Source organism: Pseudophryne corroboree, chromosome 4 (assembly GCF_028390025.1).
Source record: "Pseudophryne corroboree isolate aPseCor3 chromosome 4, aPseCor3.hap2, whole genome shotgun sequence".
NCBI lineage: Eukaryota > Metazoa > Chordata > Amphibia > Anura > Myobatrachidae > Pseudophryne > Pseudophryne corroboree.
Genome location: NC_086447.1, coordinates 91,868,744 through 91,879,414, shown reverse-complemented (window position 1 = coordinate 91,879,414; position 10,671 = coordinate 91,868,744). Strand labels below are relative to the sequence as shown.

Here is a 10,671-nt window from a genome sequence, read left to right as displayed (position 1 = left end):
TCTGCAGAAGCTGATTATTCCCGTTTGGCTAGTTTGCCGCCTCTGTACAGTATATCACAATAGAAAAAAGTTATAGTGTCAGTGAAAAAAGCACCTCATGACAGATACTGTACACAAGCTCATGTCTAAATACTGTATACTGTAAGCAGTGACATTAAGGGGTACAGTACTGTATATGCAATTGCAGTCGAATTCCGGAAGGAATACGGAAAAAATGGACACGGGATCCCCCATCTTTTTAGAACCAGCACCGGGCTCTGCGCCTGGTCCTGGTGCAAAAAATAAGGGGGACAAAAAAAGCGTAGGGGTTCCCCATATTTTTTGAATCAGCACTGGGCTCCACTAGCTGGACAGATAATGCACAGCCGGGGGAGACTTTTATACAGGTCCCTGCGGCCATGGAATTAAATACCCAACTAGTCACACCTGGCCGGAGTACCCTGGAGGAGTGGGGGCCCCTTAAATCAAGGGGACCCCCCTCCAGCCACTCGATTATCTCTATCACCCCTGTGTATTGTAGCTAGGGGATTGTGACGCTCCTTCAGCATTGCCCCGTAGCCTGCAAAATCTGTGCTGTTATTTGCTCCATAGCTGAGTGCCTCCTAGGAGCTACTGTAGGAGTCACAGGCGGTAGCCATTTCAATTGAGTCTGCCCTGCTATAGAATTGTACAGGTATGTGTACATTACCGTACGGTGCATAGAACCTTTACAGTAGAAACTCTCCTGCAGCTTTGGCCTGCTTTACTGTATGTACTGTAAAACTTGTGTTTTGTCAGTTTGCTATGCGACCGAGCCCGGTGTAACGTACAGTACTGTAATGTGCATAGACCTCGCTTACAGTATCTCTGTGTATTTTGGCTAGGGGATTGTGACGCTCCTTCAGCATCGCCCCGTAGCCTGCACAGCTTATGCCATTTCTCATTCCATACCCAACTGCTGCCTGCCACGAGGTGGGGGTTCAGGAGGTGGGGGTTCATGGGTAGTGGTCGTTTTGACAGTGTGCTATGCGATTGAGTCCGGTGTACCGTAATACTGTATGCAATCCTACAGTAGCTTATCCCTCCCCTGTGTATTTTGGCTAGGGGATTGTGACGCTCCTTCAGCATTGCCCCATAACCTGCACAAGGGTTCAGGGGCGGCGGCCATTTTGCCAGTGTGCTACAGTATGTCATCGAGTCCGGTGTACCATAATATGCATACTGTGTATTTTAGCTAGGGGATTGTGACGCTCATTCAGCATTGCCCCATAGTCTGTACAATCTGGACTATTACTTGCTCCGTAGCCTAGGGCCTCTGTGGGGCAAGGAGTCATAGGTGGTAGCCATTTCTATTCAGTCTGCCCAGCTACAGAATTGTATGTGTACTGTGTACGGAGCATAGTACCTTAACCTGCATAGAACCTGCACATTATGGTACACCGGACTCGATCGCATAGAACCGCTCATGCAGCTACTGTATGCCCTGGTTTGCAGTATGTGAATAAAAAAAATAATAAAGTGTCTGAAAAAAACTACAGTAACATGCATTCGTACAGTACTTAAGGAATCGAACCCTGGACTCTGAGTATAGGAAGCGAAACACTTCACCACTTCGCCGCAGACAAATGTATAAATCCGTTGGTTTTGATTATGCTGTAATGGCTACGGGATTAGGACGATAACACTGTAGAAAATTCCTAATCTTGAGAGGCAATAGTGAACTTGTAACACACATCCATTTGCGACAGTGTACACTACTGGTTTTACAGTACTGTGTTTTGTCTGCGGGACTTGCACGCTCACATACAGTATTCATAAAGTATTGTAGATGGATCATATACTGTATGCTGTACTACTGTATTTGCGTCGGTGTCGTACTGTATATACTGTACAGTACTGTATTAAATAATGCAGCGTAATGAGTACAGTATTTGCTGTATGCAGCGTAATGAGACGCCTTAGTAAAGTAGTCCTTATTATGTATGTCAGTATTGTATTTTACGGGAGACCACACGCATGCGCAGTGGTGATTGTAAAAAGCGACATCTGGTGGCTGATCGCAGGTATTACACGTAAAGGTAACGCCAAACGTCAAATGTCTGTCTCCGTGCGATTAGATAGCCTCTCTGTGGCTAGGCGCGCCTCGCTACGCCACAGTACGCTGCGTATGGTCGAACGGGACAACCGCCGCGGCCACTCAAGATAAAGGTGGCTACATCTGTAATGTTTAGAGTGCTTAACAGTGTAGATATTCATCTTATTTCATACTATAATGATAATGTTGCTAACCTGTGTCAGATATTTCCAACATTCCTCTTGAATGCAACATCCCTGTCTGAGTTTTCCGGCTGCTGATTTCGAGTGCAAGTCCTATATCAGGTTTAAGCAATTATTTAGCTAATATGTGATAACCATGTAAGGATTACAGGTAAAAAGGATTTAATGTTTTTTGAGTGTAGATACCCTTCAAGGTCTGCATAGCTAGCTGAGCAGACTCAACATTGAATTTGGTTGCTGGTTAAATATAACAATAAGCATTTTTGATCAGCAGTTATTGATTTAAAGTATCGAAAATTGATTTGTAATTGGTGATCTTACATTGAAAAGATTTTTATGTCACCATCCTATCATTACTTTGTATATATATATATATATATAGTAAATAAGTCTCCTGTATACAACGTCTACGTTATGTATTGTTGTAAGTAAACTTTAAATCTTTGCATTTGAAACTGAAGAACGACTCTGGTGGGACTCGAACCCACAACTTTTGAACATCTACAACAAACTAGAAGTCCAATGCGCTATCCATTGCGCCACAGAGCCACTGATGTATCATATTTTTGTATCAACAGTACAATGTGTTGAATACTCTTATGTTTTAAATGACACAATCTGTGATGAAACTAATCTTTTTATTTTTCTATTTTTTAAGTATGCTGTAAAGAGAGTATCGTAGAGTGAGAGTAATATTTTTGTAATGATTTCAGAAATAGCTCCCACTTTGTGTGAGGTGCAAATCAATATGGGGACAATTGCACCATGTATGATTGAGTGTTTGTTGCAAAGAAACTGAAGATAGAAACATTTTGGTAACATTTATATAGGTTTTGTATTTTTACCAGTATAGATATTTATATTAATTTATATTATAATAATTACATGGCTATCGAGTGTCAGATATTTATAACATTTCTCCCAAATGCAACAGCTATGTCTGAGTCTTCCTCTTGCTGTTTTCAAGTGCAAGTCCTATATCAGGTTTTAGCAATTGTGTAGGTTATTTGTAATACCCATCTAAGGATTTTTTATGATTTTTGAGTGTACTGTAGATACACTTTAAGCTTTGTATTCCTACGTGAGCAGACTCAACATAATATTTTCATTGCTGGTTAAAAATAACCATCCACATTTTTATTACCAGTTATTGATATAAAGTATCTAAAATTGATTTGTAACTGGTCTTACATTTAAATGATTTTTATGTCAACAGCCTATACTTACTTTGTATATATAGTGTATAGGTCTCCCATATACAATGTCTATGTTATGTATCATTTTAAGTACATTTTAAATGTTTACATTTGAAGCTAAAGAATGACTCTGGTGGGACTCGAACCCACAACCTTTGAATAACTACAACCTACTAGAAGTCCAATGCGCTATCCATTGCGCCACAGAGCCACTGAAGCAGCAAGTGTTTGTATCGACAGTACAACTTGTAGAATACTTTCATGTTTTAAAAGCTACAATCTGTGATGAAACAAATCTATTATGTCTTTCTTTTTTCAGTAGGATGTATATACAGAGTATTGTAGAGTAAGAGCCAAAATTTTATACTGATTTCAGAAATAGCATCCTCATTGTGTGAGGTGCAAAAAAATGTGGGGACAATTGCACCCTGTGTGAAATAGTAACTGTTTATTGCAATACAAACTAAAGACCAAAATATTTTCTAAAATGTATTTAATGTTTAGAGTGCTTAACAGTGTAGATATTCATCTTATTTCATACTATAATGATAATGTTGCTAACCTGTGTCAGATATTTCCAACATTCCTCTTGAATGCAACATCCCTGTCTGAGTTTTCCAGCTGCTGATTTCGAGTGCAAGTCCTATATCAGGTTTAAGCAATTATTTAGCTAATATGTGATAACCATGTAAGGATTACAGGTAAAAAGGATTTAATGTTTTTTGAGTGTAGATATCCTTCAAGGTCTGCATAGCTAGCTGAGCAGACTCAACATTGAATTTGGTTGCTGGTTAAATATAACAATAAGCATTTTTGATCAGCAGTTATTGATTTAAAGTATCGAAAATTGATTTGTAATTGGTGATCTTACATTGAAAAGATTTTTATGTCAGCAGCCTATCATTACTTTGTATATATATATATATATATATATAGTAAATAAGTTTCCTGTATACAATGTCTACGTTATGTATTATTGTAAGTAAACTTTAAATCTTTGCATTTGAAACTAAAGAACGACTCTGGTGGGACTCGAACCCACAACCTTTGAATAATTACAACCTACTAGAAGTCCAATGCGCTATCCATTGCGCCACAGAGCCACTGATGTATCATATTTTTGTATCAACAGTACAATGTGTTGAATACTCTTATGTTTTAAATGACACAATCTGTGATGAAACTAATCTTTTTATTTTTCTATTTTTTAAGTATGCTGTAAAGAGAGTATCGTAGAGTGAGAGTAAAATTTTTGTAATGATTTCAGAAATAGCTCCCACTTTGTGTGAGGTGCAAATCAATATGGGGACAATTGCACCATGTCTGATTGAGTGTTTGTTGCAAAGAAACTGAAGATAGAAACATTTTGGTAACATTTATATAGCTTTTGTATTTTTACCAGTATAGATATTTATATTAATTTATATTATAATAATTACATGGCTATCGAGTGTCAGATATTTATAACATTTCTCCCAAATGCAACAGCTATGTCTGAGTCTTCCTCTTGCTGTTTTCAAGTGCAAGTCCTATATCAGGTTTTAGCAATTGTGTAGGTTATTTGTAATACACATCTAAGGATTTTTTATGATTTTTGAGTGTACTGTAGATACACTTTAAGCTTTGTATTCCTACGTGAGCAGACTCAACATAATATTTTCATTGCTGGTTAAAAATAACCATCCACATTTTTATTACCAGTTATTGATTTAAAGTATCTAAAATTGATTTGTAACTGGTCTTACATTTAAATGATTTTTATGTCAACAGCCTATACTTACTTTGTATATATAGTGTATAGGTCTCCCATATACAATGTCTATGTTATGTATCATTTTAAGTACATTTTAAATGTTTACATTTGAAGCTAAAGAATGACTCTGGTGGGACTCGAACCCACAACCTTTGAATAACTACAACCTACTAGAAGTCCAATGCGCTATCCATTGCGCCACAGAGCCACTGAAGCAGCAAGTGTTTGTATCGACAGTACAACTTGTAGAATACTTTCATGTTTTAAAAGCTACAATCTGTGATGAAACAAATCTATTATGTCTTTCTTTTTTCAGTAGGATGTATATACAGAGTATTGTAGAGTAAGAGCCAAAATTTTATACTGATTTCAGAAATAGCATCCTCATTGTGTGAGGTGCAAAAAAATGTGGGGACAATTGCACCCTGTGTGAAATAGTAACTGTTTATTGCAATACAAACTAAAGACCAAAATATTTTCTAAAATGTATTTAATGTTTAGAGTGCTTAACAGTGTAGATATTCATCTTATTTCATACTATAATGATAATGTTGCTAACCTGTGTCAGATATTTCCAACATTCCTCTTGAATGCAACATCCCTTTCTGAGTTTTCCGGCTGCTGATTTCGAGTGCAAGTCCTATATCAGGTTTAAGCAATTATTTAGCTAATATGTGATAACCATGTAAGGATTACAGGTAAAAAGGATTTAATGTTTTTTGAGTGTAGATACCCTTCAAGGTCTGCATAGCTAGCTGAGCAGACTCAACATTGAATTTGGTTGCTGGTTAAATATAACAATAAGCATTTTTGATCAGCAGTTATTGATTTAAAGTATCGAAAATTGATTTGTAATTGGTGATCTTACATTGAAAAGATTTTTATGTCAGCAGCCTATCATTACTTTGTATATATATATATAGTAAATAAGTTTCCTGTATACAATGTCTACGTTTTGTATTATTGTAAGTAAACTTTAAATCTTTGCATTTGAAACTAAAGAACGACTCTGGTGGGACTCGAACCCACAACCTTTGAATAATTACAACCTATTAGAAGTCCAATGCGCTATCCATTGCGCCACAGAGCCACTGATGTATCATATTTTTGTATCAACAGTACAATGTGTTGAATACTCTTATGTTTTAAATGACACAATCTGTGATGAAACTAATCTTTTTATTTTTCTATTTTTTAAGTATGCTGTAAAGAGAGTATCGTAGAGTGAGAGTAAAATTTTTGTAATGATTTCAGAAATAGCTCCCACTTTGTGTGAGGTGCAAATCAATATGGGGACAATTGCACCATGTCTGATTGAGTGTTTGTTGCAAAGAAACTGAAGATAGAAACATTTTGGTAACATTTATATAAGTTTTGTATTTTTACCAGTATAGATATTTATATTAATTTATATTATAATAATTACATGGCTATCGAGTGTCAGATATTTATAACATTTCTCCCAAATGCAACAGCTATGTCTGAGTCTTCCTCTTGCTGTTTTCAAGTGCAAGTCCTATATCAGGTTTTAGCAATTGTGTAGGTTATTTGTAATACACATCTAAGGATTTTTTATGATTTTTGAGTGTACTGTAGATACACTTTAAGCTTTGTATTCCTACGTGAGCAGACTCAACATAATATTTTCATTGCTGGTTAAAAATAACCATCCACATTTTTATTACCAGTTATTGATTTAAAGTATCTAAAATTGATTTGTAACTGGTCTTACATTTAAATGATTTTTATGTCAACAGCCTATACTTACTTTGTATATATAGTGTATAGGTCTCCCATATACAATGTCTATGTTATGTATCATTTTAAGTACATTTTAAATGTTTACATTTGAAGCTAAAGAATGACTCTGGTGGGACTCGAACCCACAACCTTTGAATAACTACAACCTACTAGAAGTCCAATGCGCTATCCATTGCGCCGCAGAGCCACTGAAGCAGCAAGTGTTTGTATCGACAGTACAACTTGTAGAATACTTTCATGTTTTAAAAGCTACAATCTGTGATGAAACAAATCTATTATGTCTTTCTTTTTTCAGTAGGATGTATATACAGAGTATTGTAGAGTAAGAGCCAAAATTTTATACTGATTTCAGAAATAGCATCCTCATTGTGTGAGGTGCAAAAAAATGTGGGGACAATTGCACCCTGTGTGAAATAGTAACTGTTTATTGCAATACAAACTAAAGACCAAAATATTTTCTAAAATGTATTTAATGTTTAGAGTGCTTAACAGTGTAGATATTCATCTTATTTCATACTATAATGATAATGTTGCTAACCTGTGTCAGATATTTCCAACATTCCTCTTGAATGCAACATCCCTGTCTGAGTTTTCCGGCTGCTGATTTCGAGTGCAAGTCCTATATCAGGTTTAAGCAATTATTTAGCTAATATGTGATAACCATGTAAGGATTACAGGTAAAAAGGATTTAATGTTTTTTGAGTGTAGATATCCTTCAAGGTCTGCATAGCTAGCTGAGCAGACTCAACATTGAATTTGGTTGCTGGTTAAATATAACAATAAGCATTTTTGATCAGCAGTTATTGATTTAAAGTATCGAAAATTGATTTGTAATTGGTGATCTTACATTGAAAAGATTTTTATGTCAGCAGCCTATCATTACTTTGTATATATATATATATATAGTAAATAAGTTTCCTGTATACAATGTCTACGTTATGTATTATTGTAAGTAAACTTTAAATCTTTGCATTTGAAACTAAAGAACGACTCTGGTGGGACTCGAACCCACAACCTTTGAATAATTACAACCTACTAGAAGTCCAATGCGCTATCCATTGCGCCACAGAGCCACTGATGGATCATATTTTTGTATCAACAGTACAATGTGTTGAATACTCTTATGTTTTAAATGACACAATCTGTGATGAAACTAATCTTTTTATTTTTCTATTTTTTAAGTATGCTGTAAAGAGAGTATCGTAGAGTGAGAGTAAATTTTTTGTAATGATTTCAGAAATAGCTCCCACTTTGTGTGAGGTGCAAATCAATATGGGGACAATTGCACCATGTCTGATTGAGTGTTTGTTGCAAAGAAACTGAAGATAGAAACATTTTGGTAACATTTATATAGGTTTTGTATTTTTACCAGTATAGATATTTATATTAATTTATATTATAATAATTACATGGCTATCGAGTGTCAGATATTTATAACATTTCTCCCAAATGCAACAGCTATGTCTGAGTCTTCCTCTTGCTGTTTTCAAGTGCAAGTCCTATATCAGGTTTTAGCAATTGTGTAGGTTATTTGTAATACACATTTAAGGATTTTTTATGATTTTTGAGTGTACTGTAGATACACTTTAAGCTTTGTATTCCTACGTGAGCAGACTCAACATAATATTTTCATTGCTGGTTAAAAATAACCATCCACATTTTTATTACCAGTTATTGATTTAAAGTATCTAAAATTGATTTGTAACTGGTCTTACATTTAAATGATTTTTATGTCAACAGCCTATACTTACTTTGTATATATAGTGTATAGGTCTCCCATATACAATGTCTATGTTATGTATCATTTTAAGTACATTTTAAATGTTTACATTTGAAGCTAAAGAATGACTCTGGTGGGACTCGAACCCACAACCTTTGAATAACTACAACCTACTAGAAGTCCAATGCGCTATCCATTGCGCCACAGAGCCACTGAAGCAGCAAGTGTTTGTATCGACAGTACAACTTGTAGAATACTTTCATGTTTTAAAAGCTACAATCTGTGATGAAACAAATCTATTATGTCTTTCTTTTTTCAGTAGGATGTATATACAGAGTATTGTAGAGTAAGCCAAAATTTTATACTGATTTCAGAAATAGCATCCTCATTGTGTGAGGTGCAAAAAAATGTGGGGACAATTGCACCCTGTGTGAAATAGTAACTGTTTATTGCAATACAAACTAAAGATCAAAATATTTTCTAAAATGTATTTAATGTTTAGAGTGCTTAACAGTGTAGATATTCATCTTATTTCATACTATAATGATAATGTTGCTAACCTGTGTCAGATATTTCCAACATTCCTCTTGAATGCAACATCCCTTTCTGAGTTTTCCGGCTGCTGATTTCGAGTGCAAGTCCTATATCAGGTTTAAGCAATTATTTAGCTAATATGTGATAACCATGTAAGGATTACAGGTAAAAAGGATTTAATGTTTTTTGAGTGTAGATACCCTTCAAGGTCTGCATAGCTAGCTGAGCAGACTCAACATTGAATTTGGTTGCTGGTTAAATATAACAATAAGCATTTTTGATCAGCAGTTATTGATTTAAAGTATCGAAAATTGATTTGTAATTGGTGATCTTACATTGAAAAGATTTTTATGTCACCAGCCTATCATTACTTTGTATATATAGTAAATAAGTCTCCTGTATACAATGTCTACGTTATGTATTGTTGTAAGTAAACTTTAAATCTTTGCATTTGAAACTGAAGAACGACTCTGGTGGGACTCGAACCCACAACCTTTGAACAACTACAACCTACTAGAAGTCCAATGCGCTATCCATTGCGCCACAGAGCCACTGATGTATCATATTTTTGTATCAACAGTACAATGTGTTGAATACTCTTATGTTTTAGATGACACAATCTGTGATGAAACTAATCTTTTTATTTTTCTGTTTTTTAAGTATGCTGTAAAGAGAGTATCGTAGAGTGAGAGTACAATTTTTGTAATGATTTCAGAAATAGCTCCCACTTTGTGTGAGGTGCAAATCAATATGGGGACAATTGCACCATGTCTGATTGAGTGTTTGTTGCAAAGAAACTGAAGATAGAAACATTTTGGTAACATTTATATAGGTTTTGTATTTTTACCAGTATAGATATTTATATTAATTTATATTATAATAATTACATGGCTATCGAGTGTCAGATATTTATAACATTTCTCCCAAATGCAACAGCTATGTCTGAGTCTTCCTCTTGCTGTTTTCAAGTGCAAGTCCTATATCAGGTTTTAGCAATTGTGTAGGTTATTTGTAATACCCATCTAAGGATTTTTTATGATTTTTGAGTGTACTGTAGATACACTTTAAGCTTTGTATTCCTACGTGAGCAGACTCAACATAATATTTTCATTGCTGGTTAAAAATAACCATCCACATTTTTATTACCAGTTATTGATATAAAGTATCTAAAATTGATTTGTAACTGGTCTTACATTTAAATGATTTTTATGTCAACAGCCTATACTTACTTTGTATATATAGTGTATAGGTCTCCCATATACAATGTCTATGTTATGTATCATTTTAAGTACATTTTAAATGTTTACATTTGAAGCTAAAGAATGACTCTGGTGGGACTCGAACCCACAACCTTTGAATAACTACAACCTACTAGAAGTCCAATGCGCTATCCATTGCGCCGCAGAGCCACTGAAGCAGCAAGTGTTTGTATCGACAGTACAACTTGTAGA

The 10,671-nt window shown here is 35.0% G+C and overlaps 10 non-coding genes across 10 annotated transcripts; all 10 read right to left on the bottom strand.

Moving 5' to 3' along the window:
- Window positions 1-2,719: 2,719 nt before the first annotated feature.
- On the bottom strand, window positions 2,720-2,805 carry TRNAR-UCU (transfer RNA arginine (anticodon UCU)). The gene is given in 2 exon segments: window positions 2,720-2,754; window positions 2,769-2,805. It is a non-coding gene; the product is annotated as a tRNA-Arg (tRNA).
- A 772-nt stretch (window positions 2,806-3,577) lies between these two features.
- TRNAR-UCU (transfer RNA arginine (anticodon UCU)) lies at window positions 3,578-3,663 on the bottom strand. Its single transcript is given in 2 exon segments — window positions 3,578-3,613; window positions 3,627-3,663. It is a non-coding gene; the product is annotated as a tRNA-Arg (tRNA).
- Window positions 3,664-4,469: 806 nt separating this feature from the next.
- Window positions 4,470-4,555, bottom strand: TRNAR-UCU (transfer RNA arginine (anticodon UCU)). The gene is given in 2 exon segments: window positions 4,470-4,505; window positions 4,519-4,555. It is a non-coding gene; the product is annotated as a tRNA-Arg (tRNA).
- Window positions 4,556-5,327: 772 nt separating this feature from the next.
- On the bottom strand, window positions 5,328-5,413 carry TRNAR-UCU (transfer RNA arginine (anticodon UCU)). The gene is given in 2 exon segments: window positions 5,328-5,363; window positions 5,377-5,413. It is a non-coding gene; the product is annotated as a tRNA-Arg (tRNA).
- Window positions 5,414-6,209: 796 nt separating this feature from the next.
- Window positions 6,210-6,295, bottom strand: TRNAR-UCU (transfer RNA arginine (anticodon UCU)). The gene is given in 2 exon segments: window positions 6,210-6,245; window positions 6,259-6,295. It is a non-coding gene; the product is annotated as a tRNA-Arg (tRNA).
- Window positions 6,296-7,067: 772 nt separating this feature from the next.
- On the bottom strand, window positions 7,068-7,153 carry TRNAR-UCU (transfer RNA arginine (anticodon UCU)). The gene is given in 2 exon segments: window positions 7,068-7,103; window positions 7,117-7,153. It is a non-coding gene; the product is annotated as a tRNA-Arg (tRNA).
- Window positions 7,154-7,953: 800 nt separating this feature from the next.
- Window positions 7,954-8,039, bottom strand: TRNAR-UCU (transfer RNA arginine (anticodon UCU)). The gene is given in 2 exon segments: window positions 7,954-7,989; window positions 8,003-8,039. It is a non-coding gene; the product is annotated as a tRNA-Arg (tRNA).
- A 772-nt stretch (window positions 8,040-8,811) lies between these two features.
- TRNAR-UCU (transfer RNA arginine (anticodon UCU)) lies at window positions 8,812-8,897 on the bottom strand. The gene is given in 2 exon segments: window positions 8,812-8,847; window positions 8,861-8,897. It is a non-coding gene; the product is annotated as a tRNA-Arg (tRNA).
- Window positions 8,898-9,685: 788 nt separating this feature from the next.
- Window positions 9,686-9,771, bottom strand: TRNAR-UCU (transfer RNA arginine (anticodon UCU)). The gene is given in 2 exon segments: window positions 9,686-9,721; window positions 9,735-9,771. It is a non-coding gene; the product is annotated as a tRNA-Arg (tRNA).
- A 772-nt stretch (window positions 9,772-10,543) lies between these two features.
- Window positions 10,544-10,629, bottom strand: TRNAR-UCU (transfer RNA arginine (anticodon UCU)). Its single transcript is given in 2 exon segments — window positions 10,544-10,579; window positions 10,593-10,629. It is a non-coding gene; the product is annotated as a tRNA-Arg (tRNA).
- Between the last annotated feature and the right edge of the window lie 42 nt (window positions 10,630-10,671).